Below are 15,102 nucleotides of genomic sequence, written 5' to 3' on the forward strand. Positions count from 1 at the left end.
GTAAAAAAAAAAAAATGTGGCTTACTTTCTTTTTAAATAACTGTACTCGGTCGATAGGTAAGTAGTTCTATATGTTAGTAGTTTTCTGTATCGCGTTGATCACGAGTGCAGTGACGGATTCCAGGGGGCATTTAATGCGGAGCTATCAAAAATATATCGCACCTGTTTGCCCGCGCCCGGGAGGGTCGTGATGAAATAGTCGGGGTAGCCTGTGGTAGGACTTGGTTCGGCCGTATTTTGGCACGTCTTCGAGGCCGCAGCTCGAGTTCCCCCTCTGCCGCCAGGCTCCGCTAGAACGAGATTACTTAAGGCCCCTAAGCTTTGACGAGGTGCCCGTTTCCACCTCACCCGCAACGCAACAAAGAGTTGCGTGTTCAAAAAAATTTCCAACTTTAAAAACTATGCGCCTCAGTGAATAATAAGCTAATAGTTTGTGATATTGTTTTGTGTGTTTTTTTGTTTTATAAAGAGTGCTTTGGGGACCAACTCGATTTATTTTTTGAGGACACGTTCAAGTGAAATTTCGGTGAGTATTTAATTTTATTTTTATTTTTAATTTATGCATCGCAAGAAAATAATTTTTGCTTTTATTAGAAACTGTTAACATAAATAACCGGTAGATAAATAAATAAAAATTTTAAACTAGTTGAACGAAATAAAATTAAATTTAATTAACTTTATTTAGACTTATTACTGTTGTTTAGGTTAATTAAAAAAGAAGAAAAAAATATAAGTATACTTAAAAAAAAAAAATAATTGTTCATAAAAAAGATTTATTCTAATTTGAATAGCTTTTAATAATAAAAAAAAATTTTAATTTTTACAGTGTGGTATAATTTTAAATTCGCATCACTCGATAATTAAATTAAGAAATTATTATAATATTAAGAAATTTTTAATAAAAAAAAAAATTTACCTATAGCTTATTTTAAAGATAAATTTTATTATAAAATTATATTTTATAATATTCATGAGCAGATAGTACGTAGTTTATTATTGTGTGTGTTTTCTTTAATATATGTAACTTTTAGGATATTCGCTGAGATGAAATAATAATAATATTCAGAATATTTCTAAATTGTTTTTCTGGTATTCTAAAAATATCATTATTTCATTTGTAATGTTATTTGAATTTCCCTTTTTTTTATTAGAAAAAAAAAACTACAGTTCATTTATTTTTGAAGAATAATTTTTTTATTAGCATTTTACAATCCGTTCGTACGTGCACGCGCACATACGCACCCACACACTATAGACAAATGCATGTATTTTTATCTTTCCCACCATACCTTTCTATCTTCTCGTCGTGAGTGTTTTTTTTATAGATAAGAAAATTTTATCTGCGCCGTATTATTTATAACAAAACGTGTTATTTTCAAAATGTTTTTTTTCTTAAAATTTATTTTATTTATAAGCATAACTTTATAAATATAGCTAATTTATATTTTATTTCTTAAATATAAACATTGTTTATTTTATTTTATTATTTACTTAATTCATTAATTTAATTCGTGTAATTATATTAAGATTAAAAATATATTTTATTAATAAAATATAAAAATGTAATTCTCTTTAAATTTACATAATATTTTAATAAAATTTAATCTTAATTGACACAAGTCGGTTTAATATCTCTTGAGTTTTCTATTATATTAAAGTAATTAATATTTGACAGAATATGATTAATATTTTTGGATATTATTTAATGTTTTAATTATTTAAAAAAAAAAAAATAGTTGAATTATATTTTTGGTTTCCGTAGTTGGACTAGAGAAATGAAATAAAATAAAACAAGCTGGTTTGAAAAAAGTTTAATTTTAATTATAAAAATTTAATTTAATAAATTAATAATAGTAAATAAATAAATAAATAATAATAAATACATAGATAAAAAATATTTTAACTTTAATGATTAAAATCGTTGATTACTTCCATTGATTATCCGTTACAACAGATAAATTCTTTTATCCTTTAAACCTATTAAAAGGTTAACATTTTATTTTATTTATCATAATACATATTTTTAATTAAATATGAGTATTGTATCATTTAATTTATTCATTTTGGCTCAATTAACGTCACTGTCTCAAAAACTAATCTGTTTAAGTTTACAAACTACATGGATTTTATTAGTTTAATTTAATTCTATGCACAACCTGTTATGAGGTAACATAATTTTGAATTAAATTATCAACTTTTTTTACTGAACAAGTTATCTTCTTTTTTTTTAAATAGTTACAACACAAATTTATTTTACAAAGCTATTAATAATTTAGTTGAAACTTGGATTTTTAAGAATGTTCATATAAGTTCATGAATGCATTTTCTCAACGGACACATGAAAGTTTTTTTAAAAGTATAATTCATACTGGTTGTGTGTGTGTGTGTGTGTGTGTGTGTGTGTGTGTGTGTGTGTGTGTGTGTGTGTGTGTGTGTGTGTGTGTGTGTGTGTGTGTGTGTGTGTGTGTGTGTGTGTGTGTGTGTGTGTGTTTCAGAATGAGAAAGCGGGGAAGAATATTATAGAAAGAAAGAAATAAGAAAGATGATGAACCAAGTGTGATTCAAAGCTAGGAGAAGGCTTTTAACTAGAAGTAGCTTGAAGAACTAAAATAGGATTATCATGGAAGAAAATATATAGTACAAGCTAGTATGAACAATAGATAACTGTTTTGTAAAGCAGATGTGTTTCACATGCTATTTTTATATTTTTGCTTTATTATCTATGCTTTTCTTTGTTGTAATGAAATATTTTAAAGTTGTTTTATTTACTATATCCAGCGTATTTATTTACTATATTAGGGGTAAATAATAAATTTTACTTTCTTCTTAAAAATATTCGTAAATAAATAAAAATAAATTTCGAAATTTTTTTTTACGAGTACTTGATTTAATTAAAATTTGATTTCATTCGTATAATATTCTGAAAGTCTCTACATATTTAGTGGTAGCTAGGTATTTTTATTCAATTAAATAAAACTAAATTAATTTGGAGGAAATATTTATTTATTTTTTTTGTTCAGTTTTATATGAAAATTGCTTAAACTGGATTAATGAAAAATCAATAGGCGCTATGGCGAGTTGAAAAATCAAAAATCGTAAATGATAGAACAAAAAAAAAGTTATATATCCACTTACTCGAAATAAATATTATTATAGAAATTAGTTTAAATAAATTTTAAACCTGAGGATGAATTTTTTTAAATTATTTATTCGTATGATTTTTTTTTAAATCTGTTGATATCTAATGAAACTTTATTGATTTGAGACCAGCAGACAGCTGCGTTCATTTTTGTAATGTATTGTAACAAAATTGTTTGTCATGAAACGCCCAGACCGATATATACTATTTTTATTAATAACCCAATAACAAGTTGGTGGCTGGGGAAATTATCGAAAACTCAGTAACGCTCAAATATAATTGATTGGATTGGGCGAACTGAATAAATGGAATTAATTTAAATGAGAATACGAAAAAAAATTTTGTGAAAAAATATTCGTATTCTACTTTTTAATTTTATTTTTATTAAAAATTTTAATTGGGCTACAAAAAACCTTTGGAATGAAAAAAAAAAGGTTGCTCGTACGAAAAATAAAGGTGTGAAACCTAAACTTGATAAAAAATAAAAAGAATGTGGAGAAACAATTATACCGAAACTGGAGTGAGGCTCTCTGAAATGTACGAGTAGGCAATTTTTTAACTTCGTTTTAATAAAATGAATTTTGAAGAAATGATGTGCACTACTAATAAACGACTAAAAAAATTTGTTAACGCTATACAGTATGATTTATATTTTTATTATAATTTTTACAAATAATTTTCTTGAATTTTCGTCGAATTATTATTTCTTGAAAGAAATAATATTCAACTACTCCGTATTAAAATTTAGAATTTTTGTGTTTTTGTGTTTCGAATGGAATAATTCATTCATTTTACATGGGTTCCCAATTCTTTGATAAAGATATTTGCATAAAAAAGAGCATGTCTTCTGAAGACTTGCTGATCGATCTTGTTTTTCAAATATTTATTCTTCTAGACCAATATTTCATGATGTTTCATTATCATTATGAATATCAAAATGACAACGGGCTACAAATCATTATGATATCCATTATATGATAAAGGTATAAAAATAAAAAAAATATTGTCTATATATATAAACAATATATTTTTTTTTGTTAAAAATATACTTTTGGATTGAATTAAATACCATACTTTTTATGGAAGTTTATTAAAAAGGATGGTAAACCAATGTTATTGAAACGAGGAAATTCAAAGAAACAAAAAAACATAATAAAAGAGAATACAAAAGTGAGAAAATAGACAGAATTTTGTTAAAATTGTTTGGGGAACAGTTTGAAAATCAGTTTTAATATTTAAACATGCTATATAACTTATCGTAAGAGTTTTCCTTCAAGATTCCTAACTCTGTTCAATTGGTTATCATATTTATTTGAGCTGGTTAATTCAAAAATCATGAATCAGTAGAATGATGTTTCCGTCTTTGGTAAAAATATTCTGATATCCGTACGGAGATCGTAGGTGGAATTACCATTCCCTGAAATTACTGAAGTATTCCTTTGAGGTTCTTCTACTGGCAGATCGTATGTTTCTAATTATGACTATTTTCCCTTAATTGAACCCCAACTGATTCGGTGATAAGTATCTGGGAGAACCTGATCGAGTTACTTGAGAAACCTTGATGGTATTTGTGGTGTGGTCCTGTTTATAGAAATATCCGGGGTTGTTTCTTACCAGGTAAGTATAAAAAAAGATCGATCTGAAATGAGATAATTTTAGGGTAAAACCGGACCTGTTATTTATTCCTTCCTACCTATATATTTGTCTCTTTATGAATTGCTATTTTAAGTTAAAAGATAATTTCAGATTGTTTTTTTTAAATTTTTTATTCTTAAATTTTTGATCCAAAATACTTTGTTCGTGTTTTTTCCGTTCCGTTTTTTAGTTATTAGATCTCTTTTTAACTACTTTATTTTTTTTAAATTGTATTTTATTCGAATTTTCGCGTTTCAACAACATTGATTTACCTTCTTTTTAACAGAATTCCATAAAAAGTGATTGTATTTAATTCAAACAAAAAGTAATTTTCATTTATTTATTTCTTGTTTATGTATGTTCAAGACTTACTTTTCATTAAAATGGTATATTTCAATTACCGTTTTATTTATAAAGAAAGTTCCTGTAGTAATCATGTTATAATTTTTCCTCACAAAAATTAAAAGTAAGATTTCTTTTAACAAAAAATTATATTGTTTATATATAGGCGATATATTTTGTTTTTATATCGAGGTTTATATAATGGCTATAACATAATGATATGTGTAAGTAAAATATAATTATAAGGAAGTATAGATTTTTGAAAATCAAGATTGCTCAAGCATGTCTTGAGAAGACGTCTTCATTTTTATGCAGCTATCTTTATCAAAGGACTGAAAACCTACGTAAAGGAAATAAAAAAAATATATTATTTCAAACGAAAAAACTGAATTTTGGATTTATATGAAACGAACACATAAATTCTAAATTTTAAAATAGGGTACGTTGAAAGTATTTTTTTTTTTAAGAAATAATAATTCGACGAAAATTCAAGAAAATTATTTGTAAAAATTATAATAAAAATATAAATCATACTGTATAGCGTTAACAAATTTTTTAACAGTTCATTAGAAGTGTACCTCATTTCTTCATTCCTTTTATTTAAACGAAGTTAAAAAATAGCCTACTCGTACATACCAGAGAGCCTCACCTCAATTTCGGTAGTAATTGTTTGTCCACATTCTTTTCTTTTTTGTCATGTTCCGGTTCATGCCTTTTTTTTCGTACGAGCGACTCCATATAAGGTTGATTTTGCCTTCAAAGAATTGAAGGAAAAATCTTTTTACCAGTTCTGGATTTTTTCCGACTTGAAGTGTATTATGTCCTTAATTTTACGTAAAAATTTTATCACATAGCAAATATTTAAAAAACAACTGGAAAAAAATAATACTCATTTATATTTATCGATTCTATTTACATTATTTATAAAGTTAAACAGAGATCTAACTTTTTTTGCAGTTTTTAACAGTCGGTTATTTTTTTTTATTTATTTAATCTACTTTCTTAAATAACTTTTCGTTGTTATATACATTAAATTGTCTTTTCTTAACAGCATCATATGAATGGAATAACATAACCGATATCAATTAGCCAAAATAAATATTTAGAATACTGTATATCAAATCATTACCAAAAAACATCATATGAAGTTTACATCTCATGGTTCGAAGTTTATAAGACATTAAATATTTTCTTAGCAAGCTAGACTACATAGTCTATTACATTTATATCGTAGTGTAGTTAAATGGATAACTCAAGTCGTGTCAGATTAAATCGATCTCCCGTCTGAACCAAAATAATCGTACTCTTTTTATGAGAGTTTATATTACAATACTTGTTTACATTACTACTATAATGTAAACGTTTGTCTGTCTTATAGACTTGTTACTTAGTTTTCAAGTAAACTAATCCCTAATAATTCAATTTTTGATATATAAATATTTTTAAACCCTACCTATAACTTTGAATTAATCCTTTTTAATAGCTTTTTGATCTGATAAATTTTAAAAAATTTCGATTTAGAAATTTAAAAAAAAATTTATCTGCCATTCCGGATTTTTTCAAAACTGTATTTTTTATTGTTACTAATCGATATGAATCGTTTAATAAATTTATGAAATTGATGGTGTTCATCTCTCGTTGGCTGACAAAAATATGTTAATCTTATATTAAGAAACAAATGCAGAACCATCAGCATAAATATGTTCTCAATTAAAATTGATACGAATTCACACAAAACTTTTTGTGATGAAATTATTCGTAAGTAAAATTTGATTATTTTTAATAGAAAAGTAGATTAAGGCTTTCTTCGGTAAAAAGATTGTTAGAATACAGCATTATTACTAATAAATAGAGATAGAGCAGAATCTTGAATCAAGTTTTAATAAAATAATTAAATGTTTGCTTAGCTGGTTGTACTAATCATATTTGAAAAAAATATCGGAATTTTAATTCTATTTAATATCTCTTATCTTTGACTTACAGTAATACATCAAACATAAAATGAAAGAGTAAACGCTTTCAGTTTTCCCCCACAAGAGTTTAATGTGAGCACCTACCACAAACCACATATCTAATGGATAGGAGAGTTCGTTCCATTCTTTAACCAACATGTCTCGAGTAATAAAAGCGACAGCTCCTTCAATCCTGTCTCTTAAATCGAGCAGATCAATAGGTAGCGGGGACGCATAGACTGGATCTTCATAATTTTATGAAAGATCCTTCATAAAATCTCAAAGGAAAAACTCGCATGAGGTAGGAACAAATGACCTCGGAGGCTACCGCAAATAAGCTTCGTCATCGGGTCCATACCGATCGATCCAGCAGTTGAGGAAAATATCACTCAGCCGATCCCATAGAGAGTTATGCCAATGAGGAGTCTTGTTGCAAAATAAAATTCTCTGATCCATCTTGCACCAGTTCAGAAAAGAGTCGTATACGCAGTATATCCAAACAAACAACTCCTGTTACTCCTGCTTAAGCGAAAAAGAACGGTCCGTAAACTTCCCGTTGGAATATCACACAGAAACATTTAATTTGGGAAAACTTTCTCATTGTGAAAGTTCATTTAAATTTTCTTCTGATCCCCAGATACATTTTATTATGTACGACATTATGTAATGTATACACATCATTAAACATAATTCAATCAAGAAAGTCGTCGTCTTTATGGTGCAACATTTCGAATGCGAAGTCTGCATACACAACGTTGTCGGTAATCTTCAAAGTTCAGAGCTCTAAACGATATGAATGTAAAAAAATTCAGATTTTCATCATCGGCCTTCGCTAGTTTCCGGCCGGCCTTCGCTAGTTTCCGGCCGGCCTTCTTGACAAATGTTTTTGCAGCAAAGATTCCCTGACACGTTCAAAAAAATTTTCATACACTTTCGGTCGTCCCGTATTCTCCTTGTACACGGACACCCATCGTTTCAAAGCGATTATACCATCGATGAATTTTATTGTCACAAGAAGAATGACAGTTAAACTTACTATTGAACGTATAGTGGACTACGATAGATTTAAATTTAGCAAACTGCAAAACAGAAGGCTTTCTGAGTCGCCATCTTTAATAGTGGTGCTGTCAAGCGAAAAGAGAAGGGATCAATATACGGCCATGCGCGCAACTAAAACTGTCCCTTTTGGTCGGTGATTCTGTCATTAAATCAATACTGTAAACTTCATCCAATAGATATTACAACAAATTAAACCGCAGGTATTCTTTTTTGTACATCTGTTATTAAAAGGGATGATTCGATCCTTGAAATTAATAATAATCAACAAATATATAAAACAAACACAAATAACAAATAATAAAAAAAACACAAAATTTTATAAAAATATTTTATTTTTGTCTGAGCTAGCTTTCGTTTTATGTTAAACTTCTCTAGTACTGTCGCTGGAAGCGCTGATATTCGAATCGGGTTGTGACAAATTTTTATTGTGTCTCCGAAAAGGTATCTGATTTAAATAAGGTATATACTTGACTGCTCAAACTATAATAAGTTTTTATATAGGACATGACCCAAGTTTTAACATGACCCAACTTTTCACAACGATTCAGAGAACTCAATTCCATCACTGAATCCGTTTTTCAAAATCATTTCATTAAAATAAACATATATGCATAACATTAATAAAAAAAACCTAAATATACTTGAACAGTATAAAATCAATCAAATATATTCAAAAGCATATCTAAATTTGAATCAGATACCCATTTGAATATATCATAAATAAAAAATATCTTTAAAAATCCTATTTGAATACTAACAGTTAGGAGCAGTTTTGAAGAAGCTTATCATGGTACTAAAGCTGACTCAGACATTTTTACAATCTTTCCGATTTAAAATTCGGGCTATATTCGATTTTTTAAATAGTTTTCAGTTTTTGAAGATGTTACATGTTTATCAAAATTCAAACAATTAATAATATCATGATTTTTACTTTTTTATATTAAGACTTAATTTTTTTAAATTCATTTTAAACGCAATGCAAAGTTACATATTCACTGTTCGTGTCGTCAAATAAGAGTTTTATGAAATATAGCATTTTATTATCATTATTTTTTTTTTTTAATAAAGGCAAAAAGGAAAGTAATTTTTTCTGGAACAACCACATCGTAAACACGTAACTACAAGCCAATCTATATATTAAAAAAATATTATATCTTTTCAATAATCCAAACGATCAGTTTTCGTTCGAATTTCTATCCAATATAACCGCAATGTCGTTCGGTTTATCAGTTAAACTACCGAGCCCAAAGAATAAATATGGTTTTACGATGTATATCTAATTTTAAATTTGGATTGAAGTTTTCCGATCTAAAAATATATGGAGAAAAGATATCGAATTACCAATACTTGGTTCCCATATGTTTCTTTTTTCATAATATTTTATTTTAAAGATTCCATTTTTTAATAATTTTCTTCTGTAATCGCTCTTTTTTTAAATTCATTACTTTAAATGTTTTTCTGATGATTCTAAATAAAGCAGTTGTTCTTTCTTTCACCATTCCACACTTCCTTTTTATAAAAGATAAAGCCTTTACGGATTAAGAGGAAGGCAACATTAAAATTTTTTTTTATAATTTAATTTTAGTCTCATGTTTATTTTTCTGATGATTTATTTCATCTCTCTATCAATAAAGTTTTGGCATCAATTCATTTTATTGCTCTATATTTGGCTGTCTTTATAAATTACTATATTTAATTTTGGATTGTGTAAATAAAAGATTATTTTTATAAACTACGTCAAATTTTTGGAGTTTTATAAAAAAAGTAAAAAATTAATGTTTAAAAATTAAATTAATAAAAATTAAACTAAAAATAATAAATTATTATAAAATATCTTTATTTACGTAATAAAATAGATATTTGTTTCATTTAAAGAAAATAAATCCAAAATTATAAAAGATATTAATTTTTTACTAACAATTTACGAGTATGTATTTGAGTATGTAATTTTTTTTGAGAAAAATTATATTTTAATTACCTAAAAATAAAATTTTAGCAACATTCATCAAAAAATATGAAATAAAATCTGAAATTTCTTTTGTAATAGTGATTTTTAACTGTACAAATGGTGCAAAAATATTCCCTTTTGTGTAAAAAATTATAATTTTTATTTCACAAAATATAAACAGATTACAAATAAAAATAAAACTATTTACAGTTATAAATTCTTAATACATAAGTTTAATAGACATATAACCAAACAATATAAAAGACGTAAAATAATAGCTAGGTACCCCCTATAGCAATAACTGTATTGGAGATTCCATACCTTATTTTTCAATGAGTAAAATAATTAACTAGTCATTTATTGAAAAATGGTTAAGTATGGATTTCCAAGTGGATTTCAAAATTAATTACACGATACAAGTCTTGGAGTACTAAAATTTCAAACTAGTGACAAGATTATACATAGACAGATTAAATAACTCAGAACCATAAATAAAATACAAGGATGTAGTGATAAAATTGAAAATGAAATTAATTTTAGATCAAATTGAAGTAAAAATAAAAATATGAAACTTTCACTCTTAGATTCCACCCAGAATCATAGAATCATTAATTAAAAAAAACTCTTTACATCTTCACTTGACAATAACCAATCGTAAATTAAAAGTGAAAACCTTTTAGTCTTCTATGAATTTAAATTCACTTGGTACGCGATTAAATGTATTTGGACCTAAGTATGAATAGAAACGTTTAAATAACTCAGTTCTTGGCCTAAGAGGAACTACTTTATCCGCCTGCCGCAAAGGCCTCATAACCAAAGTACCAAGAATCCTATCCTGTCTACAGCCTTTATAATACGTCATTAGTATTCTATATAAATACACATAACGCATTGGCAAGATGTGCTTTTTGATCAAAAATCGAAAGCTAAATTCAGGCTGCCATCGAAATTTTTTTTCGATTTTACCAGCTAAACGACTGCGTTACATCTTTCGTTTAGTTTTTTCCTTTTATTGTTTTTTTTTTTTGCATTTTTTCGTGTATTTTTCTCTACTTTCTTGTATCTATTTTTCCCCTACGTTTTTGTGAGAGGATTTGTTCCAAAATGCTTTCTGTTTTTCACCGTTTTTTTAAATTTTTTCCATTTTTAATATTTACACATTGTACTTGTATAAACTAGTATAAAATACAGCGATTTCAAAAGGCTTTATTTTTAAAATAAAAGAACATATAATCTTGAGGGGAATTATAAAATACATGTTTGAATATGAAATATTATTTTTGATTTTCATAAATGCTCAATATGACCCTTTCTGGATGCACGGCATACACCTATGCGATATTTAAACTTGTTCCATAATCCAGCGATTATATCTGGTAATTTGCGGTTTCTCATTTTGTCCAAAGCTGTGGAAAGAGGACACAAACAGTCTTTCAGAAACTCCCATAAGAAAACATCACTGCAGTGCGATCTTGGTGGCCAGTGATGATATGCCAAATGGTCACCACCCTTATCGATCTACTGTTGTAGAAGACCATTATTAAAAAGTGTTTTAACATTTCTGACGAATTCATAGATCTTGTTGTAAGTACGGGAAACGCCACTTCTATAACATTTCCAGATATGAGATTCTGGAAACAATGTTTTCTGTAAAAATGTGCCGACGTAAACATTTTCTCGGGAATCGGCACAGAAGACATTGACTTTTGGAGAGTTTCTTTCATGTTAGATTGTTGCACGTGGCGGCTCTGATCCCGATATTCTTACGTTGAGGCGGTTCATCTCTCCTCTTGGATGAAATGTAGCCTCTTTGTTGTTACGTCATTACGTCGTTGTTACGTCACTACGTCGTTGTTTCGTCACTACGTCGTTTATCACTATTGCGAAGGACTTGTATCCTGTATACTTTTGTAACAATCGTCGCCTCAAAACACGCCAGACAAATCTAATGAGGAACGGTTAACTCCTGGCATGACAAGTGAACTTTCCTGGACTATTTACAAGATTCAGTCGGATGCGCTCAACGTCTTCATCCGATCTGGCGATTTCCCTTTACACAAACATCCTGTTTTTTAAACTGTTGGTGCCAACGTCGAATGCTCTGAGCAATAACAGGTTCAGTCACGGGAAATTGTTGATGGAAATCCGTTGCCCGGACTCAAAATTGTTGAAATAAAGAACACAGAATGCTTTCTGTTACGGGTTCGCCATCTTGACGCAGACTAAAGGGAGACACCTTTCTTTTTCTGTTCAGGCTCCGGAACCACCGTAAGGTATTACTTCAGAGGATGATATGTATCTTGAACAGTCTCAAGTCGACCATTCCTGAGATGTGAGGTTAATTGAAACCCAACCACCAAAGAACACCGTTATCCACGATCTAGTATTCAGATTCGTATAAAAGTAATTGCCTTTACTAAGATTTGGATCTTAGAACTCTCAACTTCAAAATCAGCTGATTTGCGATGACGAGTTCACCACTATACCAACCCGGTGGGTGAAGGGAGACACTTACCGGCAACCAAGTGAAACTCTAGGATCAGCTCAGTTGTATGCTATATGGTTCGTTCGTTAGCGGTGAATGGCTGCAGAATTTTAACCTTTTGAAATCATATGAATTTTTTTGATACACTCTGTAATTCATATACCTGTATTTCAGAGTGACTTAGCTCTTACTTAGTAGTCTCTAAGTTGTTTCTCTAGGTTATTTTTCGTATTTTTATTAAAAAGCTTTTTCTCGCGTACTACATTCTATCAAAGAATTTTTTCAATCTCCATTTTAAATAAAAATAAATTTAAAAATAATTCAAATAACTTCGCAAAATATAATACAAAATAATACTTTTTCAGTTCTGAAAATTTGACATTTTGAAGTCTATACCAACGTTTGTAAACGGTTTTTTTTTAATTTGGCATAGACTTCAAAAGTCAGAATATTAAGAGAAATTTTGTTTAATGCTTTTTTCCAGTCGGTTATGAATTTCTAGATGGAGTGTCAATTTAATTACCATTTCTAAGTGAGATTTCATGAATATTTTAAAGTTGGCTGTTGTAAAATTTCTTTCGTCTCAGTTTGTTTGAAACGTTTTATATTAAAAAAAAGAATAAAAACTAGTACAATACACTGTAAATTTATTTGTTTATTGCTAAATCGCTTGTTTATAAATAAAAGAATAATAGCATTCTAACTGTTAAAAATTTCGTAGTGGGTGTTAAACATGAATAAAATATATATATATACCCCTGTTATTAGTCATTTTTTGCTTGGTTAAAAAAAATAACAAGAAATTAAACATATAACAAATTAACCATAAATATAATAAGAAATTAACTGGGCTTTAAATCTTAGATAATAAAAAAAAGGTTAAAAGTACATGAGCAAGTATTTTAATTTAGCAGAACTTAATATACTTTCTTTGTAATATGTTTTCTAATCAGTTATGTCTTTCAAGTTTTTTAAGCAGTCTGAACAAGATACAGCATCAATTATCCGAATTTATTTATATATATTTTGGGAACAAACTGAATTAACTAACGCAATTATTTTCTTTATATATTTTGCAGTATAATACGTAATAAAATATATTTCATCTTCTAATCTCTTTTCATGAAAAATTTATTGCTAAAATTATACTTTATTTTACCTATTTTTCCACCAATAATAGCTGCATCATAAAGAAATCTAAAAAAAAAATATTTTTTTTATTTATTATTTTTTAAAGTAGCTCCCGATCAATAAAATGTTTATGGTGCGAGTTGCTTAACAAATATCAACATTGTTAATTTGATAGTTGTTAAGTTTATTGAGTTGTTGATAAGTTTGATAGTTAATAAACGAAAAAAATTAAAAACTTTTTTAATTAATTCAATTTTAAGGGTATGAATTATTACGTTTAAGTTTACACTTGCCGTATTTGTATATAAAATATTTATTTATTAGTTGACGGTTTAAAAAAACAAAATTATAATTTTGTAATGTGTATAATAACTACGATACGATATATTTCAGAGAAGAATTTTTTCATGATTTAATTCATTATCATCAGGAGTTTTATAGCTTAGTGTCGCTTTCACTGAGAGTAGGGATAGTAATTATACAGTCAACCCCTGTGATAATCAGAATAAAGGTATCACTTTTATAGCACCTTTGTAAAAATCCGTCTCAATTTCAATGTGCTTGGCATGCAACTGTATTTTTTTTTTTTTTTGCTGTGTGAAGAAGGCGATTGGAAGCCACTTCATTCCTCATTTTTTCTAAGTAACCGGTTATTGTTGAGAATGGCTGTGCTTTTTTTCGTGGAGTTATTTGTATCCTATGTCAGATCACTTACAATTATTGCAATCATGGATCTGATAAATAATTAAAATTTAAAAAAATTGTTAGTTATTGAATCCAACGGTGTTGTATTGTATAAATAAACTTCTTTTTTATTAGAGAAGTATTATAACTTTTATTTAAGTTTATAGAATAAGCTCATATTTTTTAACTTTATTTGTTTTTATGTTATGACGTATATAAAATCATTTTTTTTTTAAGTTTTGACCCGACCAATATATACAGAAAAATATAGGCTTTTAAAATTCAGTTTTATTACTCATCAAAGTGTTCTAGTTTCATTTATATTTATTGCTTTTTTAAAATAACTTTTATTTCAAAATCTTTCGTTTTTCTGTATATTAGATTATCCAATTTTTTTATAAATATTTATATTTTTTCCTTTATTATTATTATTTTTAAATTAAGATATGAAAATATATAGTGTATTTTTTTCGTTTGTTACATTGCTTTAAATTTAATTTGTTTGGTAATTTAAATTTGAAATCATTATAATAATTTAACGACTAATAATAAATTCTAATAATAACCTGTATTTAAAAGTGTGTATAACGTCACAGATATAATTTTGTATTCAAATATATCAGTGCAAATTTTTAATTTATTTAAATTTAAATCTGTAGAATTTGTTATACTATCTTGTTAATTTGTATACCATCTTCTACATATCACGTGACTAATTGAAGTTTTA

At 27.4% G+C, this 15,102-nt stretch overlaps 1 protein-coding gene across 5 annotated transcripts in view; it reads left to right on the forward strand.

The window, feature by feature from the left end:
* Nucleotides 1-314: 314 nt before the first annotated feature.
* SERCA (ATPase sarcoplasmic/endoplasmic reticulum Ca2+ transporting SERCA) overlaps nt 315-15,102 on the forward strand; it is a 180,647-nt gene continuing 165,859 nt past the window's right edge. For all 5 annotated transcript variants that reach the window (XR_012756167.1, XM_075364067.1, XM_075364066.1 and 2 more), the window contains exon 1: nt 315-526. The gene's annotated coding sequence lies outside the window, so the exon portion shown is untranslated. The remainder of the gene's footprint in view (nt 527-15,102) is intronic.

The sequence above is a fragment of the Lycorma delicatula genome, chromosome 4 (genome assembly GCF_047948215.1).
Source record: "Lycorma delicatula isolate Av1 chromosome 4, ASM4794821v1, whole genome shotgun sequence".
Classification (NCBI taxonomy): domain Eukaryota; kingdom Metazoa; phylum Arthropoda; class Insecta; order Hemiptera; family Fulgoridae; genus Lycorma; species Lycorma delicatula.